The sequence below is a fragment of the Oratosquilla oratoria genome, chromosome 21 (assembly GCF_046742065.1).
Source record: "Oratosquilla oratoria isolate Oo_2021 chromosome 21, ASM4674206v1, whole genome shotgun sequence".
In the NCBI taxonomy this organism is placed as follows: Eukaryota; Metazoa; Arthropoda; class Malacostraca; order Stomatopoda; family Squillidae; genus Oratosquilla; species Oratosquilla oratoria.
This window is the reverse complement of record NC_134797.1, coordinates 14,476,966-14,484,465: the sequence shown is the minus strand read 5'-3', so window position 1 is coordinate 14,484,465 and position 7,500 is coordinate 14,476,966.

The window sequence follows — 7,500 nt, the reverse complement described above, 5'->3', positions numbered from 1 at the left end:
TCATTTATTAGTTTTTTAAGAAGATTTTGCGACACTGCCGTCGCTAGGAAAGAGAAAAGGTATAGAATATGTGAATTATTTCAAATGTTGGTGAGATGACAGAAGCAGCGTGACACATTGGAAGAAGGAAGCTTCAGAGTCTTTCAGAGTCTTCTTACTGATGTAAGAGTGTCTGGCTTGCCGGAAGCTACATTTTGTAAAAAATTGTGAAGGAGTAAATATTTTATGTTTCCCAGAAGCTTGAGGGGAACAGTGCCCTTAGGGATTTATAGAATAGAGATAAGAAAATTACCTCCGTGATAGGTTTTGCAGTCACTTAGGAATTACGAGCACAGATGTAGTAACCATTACACAGAATATCAAAGAAACACTGGCTCATATGTTTGTATATGTATGTACACATATGCATGCATGCATGCACGTACGCATGCATACATACACGCACACACACACACACACACACACACACACACACACACACACACACACACACACACACACACACACACACACACACACACACACACACACACACACACACACACACACACACACACACACACACACATACACATACACACACACACACACAACATACACACACAAAACACACTCACACATACAGACATATATGTATGTGTGTGTGTGTATATCTATGTATATATTCTTTTCATATGCAAAACTTGAGTCTCCTGGGTTGACAAGGCACCTGTCACTTCCCAGCTCTTAAATCAAAGCCAAACATCTTGGGCCAGCAAACGCGACGACCTGCAAAAGGCAGTCCCACCTCCTCCTCCTCCCCCCACCCCCTCCCCCTACTCCTAAGGCCTCTTATGTCCCTTTCTTCTTCACTTTCCTCTCTCTCTCTCTCACTCTCTCTCTCTCTCTCTCTCTCTCTCTCTCTCTCTCTCTCACTCTCTCTCTCTCTCTCACACTCTCTCTCTCTCTCTCTCTCTCTCTCTCTCTCTCTCTCTCTCTCTCTTCTCTTCTCTCTCTCTCTCTCTCTCTCTCTCTCTTTTATTCTCTTACACTCTCTCTCTGCCTCTCTCTCTCTCTCTCTCTCTCTCTCTCTCTCTCTCTCTCTCTCTCTCTCTCTCTCTCTCTCTCTCTCTCTCTCTTCTCTCTCTCTCTCTCTCCCTCTCTCTCTCTCTCTCTCTCTCTCTCTCTCTCTCTCTCTCTCTCTCTCTCTCTCTCTCTCTCTCTCTCTCTCTCTCTCTCTCTCTCTCTCTCTCTCTCTCTCTCTCTTTCTCTCTCTCCTTCTTATTCTCTTACACTCTCTCTTTCTCTCTCTCTCTTATTCTCTTGCACTCTCTCTTTATTACTCTCTTTCTTTTTCTTACTCTCTCCCTATCTTTTCTTTCTCGCGTTCACTCTCTCTAATTCATTCATTCTCATTCTCTTTCTCTCCTCTACCTTTCTCTCTTTCTCCCTATTTCATTCTCTTTCTATCTCTTTTTCTCTCTCTCTCTCGTTATCTCTCTCCATTAAATTTTTTACTGACAATATCGATCCTCATTTTTGTATTTCTTTCTCTTCCTCCAACTTCTTCTCCTTCTCCTCTTCCTCCTCCCCTCCACCCTTCCTTCCTCCCTCCTCTTCTTTCTCCTCCCCTCCACCCTTCCTTCCTCCCTCCTCCTCTTCCTCCTCCCCTCCACCCTTCCTTCCTCCCTCCTCCTCTTCCTCTTTCCCTTCCTCCTCCCCTCCACCCTTCCTTCACCCCTCCTCCTCTTCCTCCTCCCCTCCACCCTTTCTTCCTCCCTCCTCCTCTTCCTCCCTTCCACCCTTCCTTCCTCCCTCCTCCTCTTCCTCCTCCCCTCCACCCTTCCTTCCTACTTCCTCCTCTTCCTCCTCCCCTCCACCCTTCCTTCCTCCCTCCTCCTCTTCCTCCTCCACTCCACCCTTCCTTCCTCCCTCCTCCATTCTCCCTTTTTTTTTGTATTCCTGTCCTTCCTCTTTTCCCAATTTTCATTTTCCTAACATTGATTGCTTCATGTTGTTTTCTCTCTATTCCCCCTTTTTATCCTCTCCTCTCCTATCCCCTTTTCCTCCTCTCCCTTTTCTCCTTTCATTCTAATCTTTCTTACCAACTTTCCTTTATTTTTCTATTTATTATTTATTAATTTCAATATTATTTCATCATTTCATTATTGTTTTATTGTTATTATTTTGTTATCTTTTTGCAATTATTTCTTTATTATTTATTTTCAATTATCGTTTATCTATTTCTTTATTCATTTCTTTCTCTTTATTTTCTTTTCTTTATTATTATTTCATTATTTTATTATTGTTTTATTGTTATTTTGCTATCTTATTGCAATTATTTCTTTATCATTTATTTTCAATTATCATTTATCTATTACTTTATTCATTTCTTTCTCTTTATTTTTTTCTTTATTATTATTTTACTATTTCATTATAGTTTTATTGTTATTTTGCTATCTTATTGCAATTATTTCTTTACCATGTATTTTCAATTATCATTTATCTATTCCTTTATTCATTTCTTTCTCTTTATTTTCTTTTAATTTCTTTCTCTTTATTGTCTTTTCTTTATAGTAATAACGTTCTTCTTCGTCCCCCTACTCTCACTCTTTCCACTTCCTCTCTAATTAAACTGAAATGAGTCCTTGGAACCAGGTATCAGCGACCATATGTCCCTCAGGAAGAGTCGCTGAAGAAGAGACTTCAAGAAGATGACAGAAAGGAGAACGTGTAGAAGCTGAGAGCGTGTGACTCCGGGCCGTAGGGGTAGCCTAAACGGTATGCGTTCAGTGCCCATAGGACGGGTCACGTTCTCTATATTCACACCTCTTCTCTTTCTTTCTCCTCTCTTCTCTCACTTTCCTCTCTTCTTCGCAATGCTCCTCCCTACCTTAACTCACCGTCCCACTCCCAGCAACTGGGAAGTGAAAAACCTCTTGAAGGATCAGACCTGTCAGTTGCGTCAAGCCGCTGTTTTTTTTTTTTTTTTTTTTAAGGCCGACATATGGGTCACCTCCCCGCCTGGCCAGGACTGTCGGGAACCAACGCAGAAAGCCCGAAGCGGGTCCCAGGAATCGAACTCATGAACATCTGCTTGCGAGTTCGACACAATATCCACTGGGCTGCGGCCCAGAACCTCCCTAACATCTCCATCTTTGATCAGTTTCCCTCCTTGTCCCCTTCTTTCTTTTCCCTTTCTTATGTATTCTCCCTCCTGTAGGACTACATCTCACTATCCCCCTCCTCTCCCCTCCCCTCCCCTCTCCTCCCCTTCCCTCCCCTTCCCATCTTCCTTATTCCTCCCTCTCACCGCCCCTCTCTCCTCCCCTCGTCCCTCACCTCTTCCCTTTGTTATTGGTCTTCCTACGTGCTTCTCTGTTTTTTACTCTTTAATTAAGAACCCTTCCCTCGGTTGAATAGAATCACCTGGCGGCAGTCAGATTACAGATCACATGACCTAAATTGTGCTCACATGATAAAGTCTTTCCCCTCTCTCTTTTCCCTCTTTCTTTTCCCTCTCTCTTTCTCCTCTCTCTTTCCCCTCTCTCTTTCCCCCACTCTCTTTCCCCACTCTCTTTCCCCTCTCTCTTCCCCCTCTCTCTTTCCCCTCTCTCTTCCCCCTCTCTCTTTCCCCTCTCTCTGTTCCCTCTCTTTCCCCTCTCTCTTTCCCCTCTCTCTTTCCCCTCTCTCCTCTCCTGCTCTTACCCATTTCCCTTTCCCCTTTATATTTTTAATCTATAGAACCCATATGATTTTTATGCCTCTCTTCTCTTTTCTCTCCTCTCTCTTCTCTTCTCTCTCCTCTCTCCTCTCTTCCTCACTCTCTCCCCTTTTCCCCTTGCCTCCCATCCTTGACCTCTTTTTATACCCCTTCACATGTGTCTTTCCCTCTCCTCCTTCTCCTCTCTTCACTCTCTTTCTACCTATTCCTTCCTCTGTCCCTTTGCGTCTGTCCCCTCTCCCTCTCTCTTTAATCGCATCCTTTTCCTTCTCCCCTTCTCACTTTATCCCCTCTTCTTGCCTATCCCCTATCTCCTTATCTACTTTCTTTTCCTAATTCCTCTTTACACTCTCCTATATATCCCTTGCCTTCCCTCTCCCTCTCCCTTCCCTCTCCTCCTTTCTCTTTTCCTTCCTCTTCTCCTCTTATCCACCTCACCCCTTCCTTGTCCTTCTCTCTCCCCACACCATCGATCTCTCTCCCCTCCCCCTCTCCCCCTCTCCCCCTCTCCCCCTCTCCCCCTCTCCCCCTCTCCCCCTCCCCCCCCTCTCCCTTTCTCTCCTCTTTAGCGAGAGCGGTCAACACGTCAGGATGTAACTGAAGAAAAATGAATTTTTCTCCAAAGTATTCGACAAACGTTCAAAAGCGGCCTCATCCCGCAGTGATGAAGTGAGGTCATACTGGATGAAAAACGTTTCTCTTCAGCGGAGAACGAACGTTAGCAGAAGGGCAAAAGAACGTGTGTAATGAAGACGAACGTTTCTGAGCCTGTATAATGAAGGAGAATGTTTGGAAATGTACGTAAGGAGAAAATATATTTGTAAGCATATGTAACGAGGAGAAACGTTTTGGATATATTTGTATCCTGGAAAACGTTTGTAGATATTTGCAGCATGGGAATACGTTTGTAAATGTTCTTAGCATGAACAAGCTTTTGTAATATTTTACAAAGATAAACGTTTGTAGCGTGAATAAGCTTTTGTAATGTTTAACAAAGATAAATGTTTGTAGCAAAGATGAACGTTTTTAGAAATTTGCATCACGATAATGCATTAACGTTTGCAGTAAAGGCTAACGCTTGTTAACGTTTGCTTGAGGACAAGAGCTTGGTAATACAGACACTCCTCAACTTACGAACGACTTACGTTTCGAACGGTCGTTCGTAGTTCGAAATGTTCGTAAATTGTTACCCAATGTCATTTTAAAGTAAGTATGGTATATATTCAATGTATGTTTTCTTATCCTAAAACACATTACTAGTGATACACAAAACAAAAATGCATAGTAATAATAGTAATTTAATGTTGAATTTCTTATCTCTGAAACTGGTAAAGTAGGTATGAGGCTTCGTTCGTATGTCTGAAAGTTCGAATGTTCGTAAGTAGAGGTGCATATATACCACGAAGGATAAGCGATTATTATTGCTAACTTCAGACAAGTATTTTCTGATAAATATGCTGAAGGCAAACGTTTTCAAGTTCAGTTGATAAGAAACATTTGTTGGAGCCACGGAGAACAAATACAGCAAACCCTTCGCAGAGATTAGAGGTTACAGAACACCGCAATTATGTAAAAACCCGCGAAAAATAAATCAATCGTAGTCATTGAAAACATAATGTACACAATATAAGCAATCAATTGCGATATCTATATATCAATCTAATGTTAAATATGCATAAGAATCACATCATTATACATGACTGTTACTTATGTACATGTAGGGAATAACGCTACGTTACTCAGGAGACATATGCATCGCAATAAAGTATTTTTTCTTTCTGCTAGTAAAGAAAGATTCGTTTGTGTCTGCAGTGCTCGTACAATACAACACAGACGTAATAATGATAATAATAATGATAATAATAATAAATAATGAATTTATTTGGCAAAGAATCAATATACATGAAGTGCAGATAATGACAAGAACACACAGTTCGAAATAATGATTGCAAATTACCGAGGATAATACAAAAAAACATGCACGCTTATTTCCATTGTGGTCCATTAACATAAGCGTTTTGTATACCACAGGTTATCTGACAAGAGTCTGAACTTCATTATAGCCTTTGCGGTAACACGGAGGATCATCAAACACATTTGTTGGCCATAAAAGAAGAAAAAAGATAAATAAGATAAATAAATAAGTAAATAAACACAATACAATATAATAAAGTATAACAGAATATAAGATAAAATAAAATAAGATGAAATAAAATCAGTAAGTAAAAATAAAATAAGATAAAGATAAATAAATAGCTAAATAAACAGATGAATGAACAAATCAATAAGTAAGCAAGCAAATAAACAAACAAATAAATAAACAAACAAATGAATAAGCAAACAGATAAATAAATAGATAAATGAATAAATATATAAATCAATAAATAGATAAGTGATTGAATATATGAATAAATAGATAGGTAAATGAATAAATAAATTAAAAAGTAAACAAATACAAAGGATAAATAAAACGAAATAAAACAGTATAAATGAAAAATGGAGAGAAAGACACAGAGATTAATACAAGGAAATGGAAACGACGCAAATTAAGCGAGAGGCCGTCATTGTCACCTGGTCTGACAGTTACCAAGCGAATGAGCGAGCGCATTTCAAATGACAAATCTTATTAATTTTCTATTTTTTTTTTTCAATATAGATTATATCACCTAATCCAGAAGAAAAAACAGCATCGGAATAAAAAAATGAGAATTATCAGCTTGATGTACAGGATTAGTTTGTTGTTTTGCATTGTGAAATATTAGTTTTGTTTCATCTTTTGGTCGATATTGGAAATAGTTGTCTAAAGCATACTAACACACACATATACAGACGGAATGATAATTTGCAAAACGCAAAGAGAGTTTGGGTTTACTTTTATTCATCTTTAATTATATGACCATAAAATCGCGAATGATCAAATTCGCGAATTCCAAATTTGCGAAAAAAAAAAAAAAAATCGAATATCTACAGTATATTGTCTTCATAGCAAAGATATCTTGTTGCGCTAAGAACAAACGTCCGCTACCGATGTCTGGTTGCTATTACACATGAATACATACGTTTATGGCTTCTGATGAAGAGAAACGTTTATTACTACAGTGAAGGGGAAACGTTTACTGTAGCCATTAATGGAAAACGTTTGTTGTTGCTAATGAGAACAAACGTTTGGTAATTAGGGCTTGTTCCCATTATCTCGATTACATAGGGCTTCTGCCAAAGAGAAATATTTGATATTGCACCGGAGGGAAAAACGTTTACCGTAGTTTATAATGACAAATGTCTCTTGTCGATATGAGCAAACGTTTAGTACTAAAGACTTTCTTACTAAGGTGGCGGCCCACTAGGCTAGCATGCTACTTGATTTTGCTATTTCGTTTGAGTCGAAAGGACTTCGATTGTAATATTCTAGACTTCTGCAAGAACATCTCAAGAATGTGTCTGACATTCCTATAGGTTTAACTTCTCTTAATTCGTCATTCAGCTTCTCATCATGTGACGCAAGAGTGATTTGACATTTGGAAATTTAAAAGAAACAAAAGACCGTAACGGAAGTAATTTCTAATAGCAAAAGCAAGTAGCACGCTAGCGAGAAAGGCCTAGTGTGCTGCCACCCTTACATTGTTTATCGCTGCTGTTGAGGCGAAACGTTTGATACTGCAGCGAAGGGGAAATTTTTTGTTGTTGTATATTTTTCAACAAACGTTCCCGCATCGAGTCTGCAACTTCCCGTGGAGCTAAAAGTGAGTAAAAATTTGCATCTCTTGGCTGTGTCTCTTTAAGTATCGGACATTTTCGTT